The sequence below is a fragment of the Corvus kubaryi genome, unplaced genomic scaffold, assembly GCF_017639235.1.
Source record: "Corvus kubaryi isolate FWS band 111438036 unplaced genomic scaffold, C.kubaryi_AGA036_p1.0 68, whole genome shotgun sequence".
NCBI classification, from domain to species: Eukaryota; Metazoa; Chordata; class Aves; order Passeriformes; family Corvidae; genus Corvus; species Corvus kubaryi.
This window is the reverse complement of record NW_024582056.1, coordinates 9,927,307-9,942,047: the sequence shown is the minus strand read 5'-3', so window position 1 is coordinate 9,942,047 and position 14,741 is coordinate 9,927,307.

The window sequence follows — 14,741 nt, the reverse complement described above, 5'->3', positions numbered from 1 at the left end:
AGCAAGCTTAGACATGCCTGATTTACAGTCACCTCATGCAGTATTTGGAGTGCTGCTGGTAACAACAGACTCGTCAGAAAGTTGAAGTCATTACAAATGTTACATTTATGTTGTGAAAAAACCTGTTCAAAGCATCTCTGTTGAGTGATAGGATTGCAGCCTAGAAGCTGCAGAGGAGGCAAGAGGGACAGCAGGGCTCCCCTCTCCTCTTATGAGGTGCCAGCCAGCAGCACCAGATTTGTTAAGGGGTTACCATTGCCAAGGTACCTTGTGAGGAACTGGTAGGGAGGCTCTCAGGAAGGACCACAGCAGACGCACAGTGGAATGGGGTCAAAACGCAGCTCTGAGGAGCCAGCTGTAATGCCACTGGAGACTCTGTACCCAACATCTGACTTCATAGCAAGAGGAATGCTTTGGGATTTGGGTCTCTTCAAGAGAGGGGCATAGCTATTCCCTCTAATAGAACTTCACTGAAAAGACAGCCTTAGTAGTGAGCATGTAATTTGGAGCTTGGTTTGGTGCTTTTTTTTCCTGTGTGTTATCCCAGTTCCTTTCCCTCCATCCAGTAAAATGCTGCATACCTAAAGTTATCTACTGAATCATCATTTGGGAGGGGAGCAATATGTTTTAACAAATCTGATTTAATACTGCAGGTTTCTGGCTTGGGTGTCCAGTCAGTGTTTGAATAAAGACCCTTGGAAATCAGGTCAGCTCTTCTTACTGCAAATCAAGGCTTGGCAGGAGGTTTACATGTAGAGACACTTCATCTGACATAGGTGAAAACTAGTCTTACACTTACAATTTTGTTCTTTACCATTTACCTAGCATGGTACTCTGGAGCTGGTGGCTGCCTTTGCCTGGAACATTACAAAAATTCTCCAAGGAACCCTCTGATTTGGTTAGTAGTGAGCCATATCCCTTACTCTTTCCCATGCTTTCCCATGTCTCTAAGAAGAAAGGCTCCGATGTCTGTCCTCTGTAGGAGTGAGTGACCTTATCTGCTTCATCTGGTGCATCATTGGCAGGCATGACCATATTCCCTGGGCTGATCAGAGCACCCGCTGCTCCTCACAGGGCACGAGGACCAGGGTGATTGCTGCTTCTTCACTATAAATCGTCACATCTCTCACCATGCTTCCACTCCCTTGTGATTTTATTTGCTGCTAAAAAATAATAGACTCCATCTGTCGCCATCTCTCCCTTTGGCCATCTCCCCATTGCATCCACCCCCTCACCCTCCTGTTCCACTCTGTTCCATTTATGTAAGTTATTTGAAGCCACTGGTTTCAACTGGTTTCTGGTTATCCCTTTTAGTGTGCTGGGATTTTTCTGGGGTAGCCTAGGGTCAGCTCTCAGAGTATACAAGTACTTATCTACCTAAAATCAAAATTATTACTTTTACCACAGGGATAGAAGGATGATCTGCAAATTATGGTTTTCCACAGGTATGTTGCTAGTTTGCTTGTTGGCAATGTAGAACTGGTTGACCCAACAGGTTCTGAGTTTCTCATGCCTGGCTTGGATTAATTTTTACTTAAAAATAAATTGTGAATGTTTATTCTCAAATTTCCTATTTTTCCTGAAAGAGCTTGTGGGATTTCAGAGGCTGTGCTTTGTGAACTTTATAGAGAAAGGGTGGAGTATAACTTTAATTATGCCACGCAATAACAGGAAAACTATTCTAATGTTGTGAGTGACATGCAAAGAGGAGGATTAAAATTCCTTACCACTGTCCAGGTGTTTCTAGGTTACTCAGTAGCTCTTCATTTTATTAAGAAACACTTCTAATGAAATTTCAGTACAAGGAAAATTATTCCAAATAATAATGAATATTACTGGCAGTGTGTAGGGAAAATACTACATTCTGGTGCAATGGCTCAAAAACAGATCAAAGGCGGCATCAGTTTCTCACTGAACACTTTAAATACGGACATGAGCAAGACAATAGAATTAAGAGTACATGGATAATTGCATGGAACAAGGGCTGATTTCCGTCTCTAAAAAATGAAACATCTATTTTGTGCATGATTTAAGATTGTGCCTATTGTCTTTTTCTTACCAAATATTTTGTCTTCTTCTCTAAAACTACAAAAGTTAAAAATCCAGTAATTACTAAAAACCACTTTTTTTCCCACTTATCCACCACTCAGAGTACTACTTTCAATGATTAATTCATTCCATATGGTAAGTCATTGAAACTGAATTTTGTATGCAGAACTGTCCTCATAAAATGTTGATTTAAAAAAACATATATTTGGTCAGTTTTATTCCAGGGCATAGGTCCTTTTACCTTTTTTTTTTTCTGTTGCTTTATTTGGTATGTGTTGTCTCATACAAAACTCATCTAATGCTCATTTTATATTTCAGAAACTTTCTGGGATTAATCAGCTGGAAGGGAGTGATTTTGTTTCCTTGTAATTGAGGCCATATTTGCACTGAGATGTAAATACTATTTCAGCCTTCAGTACAAATAAGCTGTCCTGGACAAAAAGCTGCACCTTGTGCCCATAGAATTTATCCTGCTTTTTGAAAGAGGCAACTTTCATGTGTAGAAATTTGGCTTCTCCTCTGTAAACTCCCAGAGCGCAGTTGAACAGTTTCATTTCTCTGAGATTTTCCAAGATATCATTTTAGAGCCAAGAGGACTCCAGAATTTCCACCTACATATGGTCCCCCACAGGTTATACATCTTCCAGATGAACCTTCAGAGGTTTTTTTCCTAACTGGAGGAAGGGAAACTGTTTGCTACTATCCCTGATTATTGAACAAATTTGGCAAAAATTACTATACTAATCAGTGTTTTAAATTCCAAAACCTTAAACAGAGTGCCAGGAAAAAAATTTAACCCATGTTTGCTCAACTTTAAAAGCCCTGTTTTGCAAATATGTCTATGCATTCGTAATCTTGGAAGGTATCCAGACAGCTTTGGACTGTATCCCACAAAGTAATACAGACGCCCAAGTACAACATCAAAGCAACGAGTTTAAGGAAAGTATATATAAGAGCTTCTAATTATATAACAAGATAATTACCATACATAATTCAGAGCAATCAAGGGGCTTTATTAAATATGCTTGCAGAGAGCACCTGTCTCACCCATTTTCTAAAATGAAATAATGAACTTTGCCCTAGCAGAAAAAAATTACGTTTTGGTGTAATCTTGCAAATGGTTGAGACTGTGCTAGAACCATCCTAAGTCTGTGCCAGTTGAACAAAATTAGTTACTAAGAGTCCCTGAGCTGGTGTAAACATATAATGGAACATCCCATAAGACAAAAGGGGTCCAGGCAGGAAGGGGGGGCCAGCCCCCCGTGTGAATCCTGCCCTGCTTCCCAGTGCAGGCACAGGAAGGCACACAGGCAATGTGCATCCCATGTGAAAGGGAACACTTGGGCCAGGTAGGCCAAGCAGAGTGCAGTCACTGCCCACCCTACCTGGTTCAGATGCATGTGGAATCAAACATCATGGTGTGGAAGAGGTTCTCTTCCCTTGCCCACCCAGACAGCTCAAACTTTTGCTAGCGCTGTGTGTGCAGAAGCAGTGTGCCAAGAGTGAACTCCTAGGCTTGCTCTTCCACAGCTTCATTGTGAACTAGTGAGTTTCAAACTGGACGCTTCAGCAAGCAGAAAGCATGAGCTTAAGCCAGAAACTTCAAGGCCTGATCAGATTTGCCCTAAATGGCTGATATTAGCACTTCCAGAATTCACAATTCCCAGCATGCTGCTTCCTTCTGGTCTGAAATGGATCTCAGTCTCCTGATAGACCCACAATGAGATCTCAGAGAGCTGAGATGTTATAGGCCATGAGACAAAAAGTTTAGGCCCACCTTATTCAATCCTTCACAAGGTTCATCTCCTAAGGTGCTGTGATTTTCTCTTTGTTCCCTGGAAGCTGCAGAGATGGTAGCCTGTCTTTACTTGACACGGCAGGTATCATAAGGCAAATCCCTTCCAAAGACCTGTCTTGAGCTGCAGCTTAGACCTCAGGACAAACTCAGGTATTCATTACAGCCTGTTCTCCTGGTTCAGGGGGAAAAACCAATCCAAACCTGAAGCCTCAAGCTGAAATCAAATCCACAGTCACCTGCCTCTTCAAAGAGACCAACAAGCTGCATACAATTTATTAACTTCCCCAGAGCTCCTGCCTTGTTTATAGGTTTCCCGGGGAGCTGAGATCCATTTTTTGGAGTGAAATCACCACTTGCTTCTACCAAGCTAGACTCCAGTGAGTTTCTTTTCTTTATGTGCAAACCTTTTCACAAGTCCAGATACAAAAAATAAACAAGTCCTCCAGGGTGTGGATCACCTTCTGGCTTGTTATCTGGATAGGGAGGTAAGGAATAAAGGGAAATTAGTCATCTTCTCTGTAGAAGGAATTCATAGTATGTCTCTACCATCACACACTCCTTCTCATGAGTAATAGACTGATATTAATTGGAAGCATTTGTCTGAATGTCCATACAAAAGGTAAAACTCAAATATAAAGCAGGTGGGAGTAATGCTGGGGAGGAAGTCTTGGACAGGCTGGTTCTGAAAGAAGGACCCAGGACTTTCTACCTAAGACATATGCCCTCAGTGTAGACTTGAAGACTTAAAAAAAGTATGCTGGATCAGAGCTCCATGCTCAAGCTACTGCTCCACCAAGCTCTTTTGTGCAGAAACTGCCATACCCACATGGCCACTTCTCTGCCTCTGTCTTCTCTGGATGACTCTGCCTTGGTACAGCCACTTCTGTTTTTATGTGAGCCAGAACCAGAAACCTGATTCCTCTTGTTCCAGCCAGATACCAGTGCACTATCAGCTATTCAAACACTCCCTCTCTGATTTTAAGCAGAAATTGCTGCCTGCTGCAGATCTCTTCCCCTGAAATTTCTTCAAAAGTGTCACCAAAACTGAATTTTGATCACATGGATTTTTCTGCTGATATGTATTTATCCTAATATAATCACATCTAGATCATTTCAATTCCTCAAGAGTTAAACCCCATGATTTAGCTGAGCACAACCATTCCTGTATGTTATTCAACAATCGTGATAATTTCTTCCCTGTGAGAAAAGACATAAATGCCAATATGTTCAAACTTAAACCTCTGAGAGCTAAATGAATTTCCAAGGACAATTACATATGTGAATTGAGAGCAAACAGAAAGCATGGCCTGACTCAGAAGAACAGCAATGAAACTACACGCTCCTCAGTGAACTTGTGAATTATGTAAACAGAAAATCAGAAATTAAACAACAGGCTCCTTCTTGGCATGGTAATTAAGGCTCTTGGTTACCATGCAAGATGCTGTTATAATAAAGGTTTGTTAAGAGGCCTATTTTTGTTTCCTGCTTTGATGGGATAAAAACGTTTTGTGAAGTTTGGGAAACAAATGGCTTCCCTAAATGCAATCTATATCTAGCACATTTCACCTGGGTCCATTTCAAAGTAATTTTTGCTGTGTTTATGTTCATCTTTCAGCCAGCTGAACTACTGACAGTTGTGTTGATTAATCCTGGAAACCTCCCAGAGAATCTACAAACTTCTTTCAAAGGTCACTAGGAATTCTTCTTCTATTCTACCATTCTTTAGGTATGGTATCTTTTTGAGGAACACTTCTTTCAGTGATCTCCCAACATCAGCTGAAAATCAACAACTATAACCTCCTCATCACACTTGTAATTTTCTTTTCTCTTGTACTAAATGGCTCTCCATTAAATGGCTCTCTGTTTATCTTAAATGCAAATTTTACAAAGAAGTAAATATATTTTTCTGATTTTTATTATGAAATCAAGCAATATATGGAGTTCTCCAGTTTGTTATCTCCAGATTTTAAAAAAACACAAACATGACTGGGGTGCTGAAGAAGAAGCCATGTTCAAGCCAAGCTCAGAAGAGCCAAGCCAGTACAGGTCCCAGTCCTACAATGCACACCACTTGCCCAAGGCCCCAGTCACTTTATTCCCTGTATTCCAGGGGGAACTTTGATTTGTTTGTGAGCACAGCACTGAATATATGTGGCAAATTTCTAAGTACAATGGATCCAGGTGAGTAAGAATTTTTTACTTTCATCTTCCAACTTTTATTAAAATATGGTCATATTAAATAAATTAAAATGAGTAGGCAAAGAATCTTATTAAATATATGTGATTATAGTTTACTATATATACTCAATATTAAAGCATAGGACATTAGTTGCTCTTCATATTATAAATATGAGTTCTCAAAAACAGAAAGAGATCTTTAATGTCTCTCTTTTCATCTGTCTTCAAGAGACAATCTAAATTCAAACCTTTTCTTGGTTGTGACAGCTGCTCTGGAGATCATCCTACATCCAAAAATTTACAAGCCAATACGAAGTATGCTGCAGGTCTAAGAATATTTCAGATACAATCATTAAAGATATGTTAACATATCTAAATCAGAGTATTTAACATAAGTTTACACTTTCAACCCCACATTTTGGACTGCAGTGAGAAAATCTGTAGTAGAAAATCAAGCACAAGCTCTTGATGTACAGATTTCTTGATTCACAGATCCTCATTGCTCAGACGAACTGGAGAACTCTGGGTCACCTCTCCTGGCCTCTTGAACTTCCTCCTGTTACTGCAAGGTGCAGGCTGCTGGTGAGAACACATTGATTCACACAGGCACGCTGCCCCGTAGGGCTGGGCTGATGCCGGACTAGCTCCCATCCTTTATGTCCAGGCTCACACAACAGGCTCCTTGCATGAGCCCATTCGGTGTGTCAGTGCTGAAGAACTCCCGTACCCCTCCCTGCTCCCTGACCCCTTCCTGGTGGAGAGCTAAAGCATATCTCTTTCCTCTTGGCTTCAGACTGCCTGATACTGCAGAGAGGATATTTTAGCTGTTAGCATTTTGCATAGAATTTCCCAGATTTGGACCAAAAATTCACTGAATGTCATTGGGGTGACAGTTATCCCTACCTGGTTCCTGATCAATAAGGCCAGGTTAGAAATTTCTGACATGTTCTTCCCCACATCCCCCTGAACAGAGGGACAAGGGACTGGTTACCACCAGCACTCAGGGAGTGCAGCACTTTCTGCAGCTGAGTGGAGGCAGAGATCATCAGCCACTGTCGTATCACTCCTGTGCTCCCAGGGGAAGCCCTAAATCCCCACATCTTTCTCCCAAACCACCTCCAGCCCCAGCTGAGCACAGGCAATGACTGACCCAGCTCAAGGGACTCTGGCAATCATGGGATGTGATGTGGGGACTATTCCAGATCATTAATGAAGATACAGGAAGGTATGGCAGCCTGAGACAAGACAGCAGATTGGCAGCCCCCGGTGACTCAGTCATTCAGCTGCCACCAGTGCTAGTACCAAGGTGCAGGGCAGCTGTTCAGGATGCTGGTTCAGATGTTGAAGACTTCAGACACCTGGAAATGCCCTGGGGCCCCTCAAGTAAAATTCTTCCTTAATCAGCTGACAGCATTCAAGGCAATAGTTTTCCAAAATCAGCAGGTGCTTGTTTCATGTCGCCTCAAAGTAGCAGGTGGCCCCAGCTGGGTGCAAGCCACCACAGTCCCTGCCTGACTGGCCACTGCGGGCCCCAGAGATGCTCCATCTCCTCCGCCACCTTCTTCTCAGAGTCGCCAAACCACCTCCTGGGCCTGGAGTAGAGGTGCCCTCTGGTGGCACCCTTGGAGCTCTGCCACCTCTCCGGATTGGTCCATGCTCCTGCTCCTGGTGTCCTGGTCTCTGTTTCCATGAGATTCTTTCAATGCACATTGCATAATCTTGCCGTAGGTTGAGATGACGCTGACTGGCCTGTAGCTCCCTGAATTCTCTTGTTTTGCCTTGAAGATAGTTGGGACACTTCCCTTTTCCCTGTGTCCAAGGATCTCTCCCTATTACCATTTTTTTACTTCATAGAATCATGGAATGGTTTGGGTTGGATGGAACTCTAAAGATCATCTAGTTCCAAACCACTCCCCCCACCATGGGCAGGGACACCTTTCACTAGACCAGTTTGGTCAGAGCCCCATCCAGCCTGGCCTTGAGCAGCACTTCCAGGGATGGAGCATCCACATCTTCTCTGGACAAATTCTTCTAGTCTTTCTCTTAGCCCCACTTACATTCCTCCCATCTTGCACTACTCATCTTGGCCATGCTATTCACCATGATCCTTTCCACCAGGTATCTCTCTAGCTCCTGGCTGTTCCTGCATTCCTGCATGGTAGGACCCCTGTCCAGCAGAGAAACTGTATTTGATCAGCCTCAGTTTACCCTCATTGGGAGTGAGTTTGAGGGAGAAAAAGAGTTGTCAATGAGCCTTTGCTGTCATTGAAGCTAGTGTGAAGCTGAGGCCCCCCAGCGAACTCCCTGCCCCTTTACTGTATAAAATTCTTCCCTGCCTTTCCATAGAAGCAGGATCAGGAACTTGGCCCAACAGGACCAGGAGTGTGTAAGGAAAGCAGAGATAAATCATCCCCTCAAGAATCTATAAATAATTTGAAGACTCCTGATTTCCTTCCTGTAGAAGATGAGTAAAAGAAGAGGAAAAAGGAGTGGAATGAAAACTTGGAGATCCAGGGAAAAATGAAAGAGGAAAACCCAATTTGTCGTCCTGAATATATAAGACCTGACTGGAAATTTTGGTACAAGCTTTTGACAGCAGTTTCTACTTTCAGGGCTCAGGTGATAAGTAATCAGAAAGGTCTCAGGAGACTTTTCTATCTTAAACAGTGATAAACTCGGACTGACTTTTAAAGTAGGAACTTTCCCAGATGTTCTCCACTGAAAAGTACAGATTCCAAACAAGGTTGTTCTCAGAAGCTGAATGGTGATGCTGAATGCAGCTGCTTAAATAGCCTTCAGAGCCTCTGAGGACAAGGCCATCAGAATGAAATACCATGCACTGCCATTTCTCTGTGTGTTGTCATCTTTGTGAGATTACTCTTTCTTTAGCACCTCTAACCAGACTGAGGCCCTGGCAGAGGCCCATCTTATATGACTGTGTTAAAACATGAGTATAAAATAAATGTTTAATTGATACATGAAGGAAAGTGAAGAGAAGGTACCTTTTGAGTAATAAACATGTTTGACATTACATGTCAGTCACCCAACTGAAAATCTACTTCACTGAGCCAAGCATTTTTCTTAGAGATCAAAAGCATTAAGTGGTTTTTTCACTATATTCTTTGACCCTGCATTGAAGGCAGTACACACAGCAAATGCATTCCTGCCATAGGGAAAGGAGCAAAAGCTGGGGGCTATGCCCCATGATGCACATTCTCAGTGTGCAAGCTAAAGTGGAGTAAAAGTTACTACAGAAATCAGACAACCTCACAAAACAGAGGTCATTGACTCCAATTAGCTTTTAACTCTGACCTTTACACTGTGGCTCACTTTCCCCAGGACACTCTTTTTCCCGTTGCTGCAAACATTTCAGAAAAAGCAATGAAAGAATTGTTACAAATGCAAGCCCTTCTGTATTTCTTTCCCAGTCCATGCAGAAGCACAGGCAGTAACATAGGCGATGTTACGGAAAGCGACTGTAGTGACTACGTGGATCATTTTCCCTAACAGATACATTTTCTTTTTTGGCAACACTCATGGTTTTAAATGAAGTAAAACTGAACCTTGCCCTGAGGAGTTCAATTTAATTTGGTTGGCAGTCATAACCTTTAATAACATCTGGAAGGTCAAGATAAAGGCTTCTGGCAAAATAAGATTGTTTCTGCTAAATACTGGGGAAAATCCCTAACTGCTGTCATCTGCAGGGATATTTTCACAGAATTTTAAAGACACAAGAACCAACATGTCCTCAGAAGCACTTATAAGCAGTTACTTGACAATGGTAATGTTTCACACCACACCCTCCATTACCAAGGAGATCAAAGTTCTAGAAGTAGGAAAAAAAAATCCTTCTAATCTAATGACACAAATATCTAACTATCTAAAAGGTTCGCTTGGACATGATGAAAGTGTTTTAAGTAAAGAACTGTATACTTCAAATGATATTACACTTCTTAGGAATGGGATGTTCTGAAAGATGAATACAGTTTTGTTTGGTTTTGTTTAGTTGTTTGTTTAGATTTTTTAAATTTTTTTGAATGCAGGAGGCCTCCACCAAGTAATCACAGCCACAGAGCTCTGAATCCCAAGTAGATTAATAACAGCCATTGGCTCCATTCTCAGCATGACAGCAGGATCCCAACCAAGCTGATAGGGCTAATGTTTTAAATAGAAAACCCACTGCAATCCACATGTGGAAAGATCCCTGCTGTGTTTAAGAACTATAATTTGGGGAAGAACATTCTGCAGATCTTGAAAAGAGCCATGAAGTTCTGCAAATATTTCTTTACTCCATGGAAATGGTTTGTTATAATTATCCAAGTATTGCCTAAGTTCTTGAAATCTAGACTTAAAAACAGCCTTGACTGTCTTTTCAGTCAGACTCATTACTGTAGTATCATTTAGACTAGGTTTTTTACCTCATCTCTCACCTAAAATGCTAGCAGGCATAATTTCTTTCTTGGTTGAAATATTAATAATCCATGGAACAAACCCCAGTGCATAGACAAAGCGTCTCCTCAGAAAGAGTTTGTAAAAGAAGCAGATCTGGAGCCTACGTCATTGCTGTGTCTGATGATGCTCAGACATTATGCCCATCCCTTAGTTTATGTTTGGTGCAATACTGCTACACATTTCATAGCACAAAACATGAACCACAAATCACATATTCATCCAGGAAGTTTGACTCTTCCAGTAGCTACTAATCATAGCCCAGCTTTAGTAAGAAGCAAGCACCAGCCAAAGGAAAACACATTGTTCAGTACTTCATATACTGAGGCGTCAGAGTTAGTATTTAGCACAGTGCCGCAGCCTGGGCCAATCTCCTGGTGCAGCAGCAAATGTCATTGCATTCAGAGCACATCTGAGAGTACTTCCCTCCACGTTTGTTCCAGGAACCCATAGCCACAGCAGCTACCTGCTGGTGAGGGACGGTTCAGGAGATGTCATGGCAGAACAGACACTGGCCAGGAAGCGCATGCTCTAAAGGCCCTGCAGTGCACAGGGAAAATCCAGGCTGGCAGTGGCTTTCACTGTGTGTTTTTGGAGTCCACAGACCTCTGTGCTTTCTGATTGTGTCCGGCCAGTTTTCTGGAGGCCATACTTTGTGCCACACACCAAAGAGCCTGTTCTGACAGTTTTTCTCTTGCCATGGAAGCTCTGGGCCTCCCTAGTGCTGGTGCATCACTTAGGTACCAGATTGTCCACATGTTCACTCCAAATACTGCTTGGTTTTTCAAGATAAGCTGACAGCCACTTGGTTTCGTTTAAGATAATCCATAATGTTTTCCACATTTCTGCAACTTGCTGTTTGTAACTAACTGAACCAATTTTGCAGTGAGAGTCGAGTGAACAGCTGAGGGAAAAAAAAACCTAGGACGGCACTGAAAAAAAACCCCAAACAACTGGTTAAGAAAATACATGCATTTTGAGATGTTCGTCTATAGAAAAGCTGAAAACCAATAGCTTTTGCTGTTTGGCTTTTTCAATGCTCTGAACTTTCAAAATGACTCTAAAAACATAAGGGAATCATTTTTTGAAGCCATTTAAAAATGTGAGGGTAGACGGAAATGTTGTAGTACAAGTGCTGGATAGTTTCCATTCTGCAATTATTATTTTGTATTCTCTTAACAGAACTCTTGAATAAAATGTATTATCTAAACATTTAAATCATATAAAACCAAAATAAGACCGTATTCAAAAGAACCTTGTCTTTTTTTCCACTCTTTCTATACACACTTATAAACATGCCTTTCCTTTTGCCATAACCTTCTGTAATTTGGGGTTATATCTATTACTGTCTTCAGTTTCTACCTGTAAAATTACCATATTTCCTCTGTTATCCAGATGATAACTTACATGGAACAGAGATTTTTTTTTTACAGTATGTTTTTTCAGCGTCTGTTGGCACTAATTCTTGAGCCAGAAGCTAATAATAGCCTTCTAACATCCTTCTCTACCAAAAATTAAAAGCTACTTAAGTCATGGGTATTTCTTAGGCAAAAAGCACCTAAAGTATTATTAAATAGACAGGGATTAATAACATGTTCACCAAAAACACCGAGAAGGCTGAGAGATATTTCATTTAATATAACTTACAACAACATCCAGTAATATGTATTTTTTTTTCTGTTTAAATTATAATGATCTGCCTCCAGCTCATGTTTACTGGAAAGCTATTGTATAGCTTATATTGAAACACAAAGTACGAACAAAATTTTGGGACCAATTCTCTCTAGGTGCTGAGAAGATGGTACACATGCAATGTTTGTTAGGTAACTTAAATGGCTGAATACACAGATACAGACAGGAATTAAATTATTCACTGGCAACATACAGCGACTCCTTTCAAAAGCTTTAATGGAATTTAAAGAAGCCTACCATGAGAGAGTGAAATTGGAGAATTTTATACATTAATCTTGCCGTGGCCTTTGAATGTGAATTATAATTAGAGACTTTTATGCCACAGTTAATTTATATTTATCACATCAGAGTAACAATGACGTAACCAATAATGGTTACGTGTTTGGGAAATAAAGAGTGGGAATTAGGAATATACTTGAAAATTGAAATTCTCCATTTCTTGGCTTTTTCTCCTCTTTTTTTCCATTGATTTTTCCTTGCTCTGAAGAAATCAGTATTACAGCATTTCTCATATCCTCAGTACTATGCTGGCAGTTTTTAATAGGCCAAAATAATTTGCTGACACAAAAACGAGCTTATTTTTCAAATAAACGGGGGGGGGAGGGGGGGTGGAGGGGTGGTATTTATAAGTGCGAATTTTTCCACCTTGCCTTTCTGAGTGGAAGGACACAGAAGAGCTGAGTATGGTAGTCTAGCCCAAGTGTATTTTATTGCAGGACTTCACTGTATTTATTCAGCTTGGAGAGCCATATGAAGCCTTCACTTTTTCCTTAATTTTTTTTGCTTACACAGGTAAATATCATACACTCCACCAGCTTGAAGAAGGTAATTTTGAAGGAACTAACACGGTTACGGTTTAGGAAAAGAGAGTTATAAAATTGCAAATTGGGCATGTGCCACCTCTGCACTTTAAGTCCAGACTTGAACTACATCCACTCTGCTGCTGACACGAAGCCCGAAGGCTTAATGCAAAGGATTTAATGACTGGCTGGACACAAAGGTTCATACAGTAAAGAGAGATGAGAGTTGCTACGACTCATTGATCAGCTGGAGGGGTTGAAATAGCTGCCACAATGGAACACTAAAACAATGCACGCACACATTTCATCAGGATGGAATTCCTCTTTACCATGAATAAAATTAAATTGTTTTCTTCCTTAACAATGTTCCTGCCAACTCAGCAGAGCCTGAGTGACTGCTCTCTGTGCACGTGTCAAAGTTTTAATGCGTGCTGCCCCGGCTGTGTAGGGCAGCAAGATATGGAAACATAAATGATTAAGCTAAGAGAGATTTTTGTGCTTTACTGAACGCTTTATTAGTTCTGCTGGAAAGTCCCAGCTCTGGAAGGCAAGGTGAGATTTGAAGAAGAGCACAGGTGGCCGCTTGCCACTGAGGAGGAGGACGGCTGTTTCCAGGGCTTACACACTCCTGATCCCTGGAACACTGACCCTCTCAATAGTCTGGCCGACTTCACCTAGGAACGCAGCGTTTCTTTCCGGTTTAGAGTAGAATTTAGAACCGATTTTGGCTACATTTTGTCCGACTCCCGCGCTCCTCCCCGGTAGGATGGCCGCCCTCAGCAAGGACCCGCCCGCCTGCCGCCCTGGCTCCGCCTCCCGCCCGAGCGGCGGGGCCGGGTCCTGGCAGAGCTTCGGAACCAAGTGCTGCGTCCTGCAGTTGTGTCGCAGCAAGCCCAGGCAGCGCTACAGGCTGGGGGAAGAGTGTCTGGAAAGCTGCCCAGCGGAAAAGGACCTGCGGGTGTTGGTCAACAGCTGCCTGAGCATGAGCCAGCTGTGCCCAGGTGGCGAAGAAGGCCAAGGGCATCCCGGCCTGTATCAGGAATAGTGTGGCCAGCACTAGTGTGGTCCCCAGGACCAGGGACGTGATTGTCCCACTGTGCGCGGCACTGATGGGGCCACACCTCGAGTATTGTGTCCAGCTCTGGGCCCCTCAATTCAGGGAGGACACTGAGGTCCTGGAGAGTGTCCAGAGAAAAACAGCAAAGCCGGTGAAGGGTCTGGAGCACAAGTCCTCTGAGGAGTGGCTGAGGCAGCCGGGGTCGTTTAGCCTGTAGAAAAGGAGGCTCAGGGGGACATCATCACTCTCTGCAACCACCCGAAAGGAGGCTGCAGCCAGCTGGGGGTCGGCAACTTCTTCCCAGGCAACCAGTGATAGGAGAGAGGACATAGTCTCAAGATGCGGCAGGGAAGGTTCAGATTGGACATTATGAGGAATTTCTTCACAGAAAGGGTGACTGAGCATTGGAATGGGCTGCCCAGGGAGGTGGTGGTGTCACCTTTCCTGGAGGTGTTTAAGGAAAAGCTGGATGTGGCACTTAGTGCCATGGTCTAGTTGACATGGCGTTGTTCGTTCATAGGTTGGGCTCGATGGTCTCGGAGGTCTTTTCCAACCTGGCTGACTCTGTGTTTCCGTAGCTGAGAGCTGTCCCGCAGCAGCGGACGCCCTGCCCCAGCCGGACCCCCCCTCCCGGGCCTCCCTGCGCGCGTGCCCGGCAGGCGGCGCTCGCGGCGGGCGGGCGGCGCTCTGTCCCCGCGCGGCGCTCTATGGCCGCGGG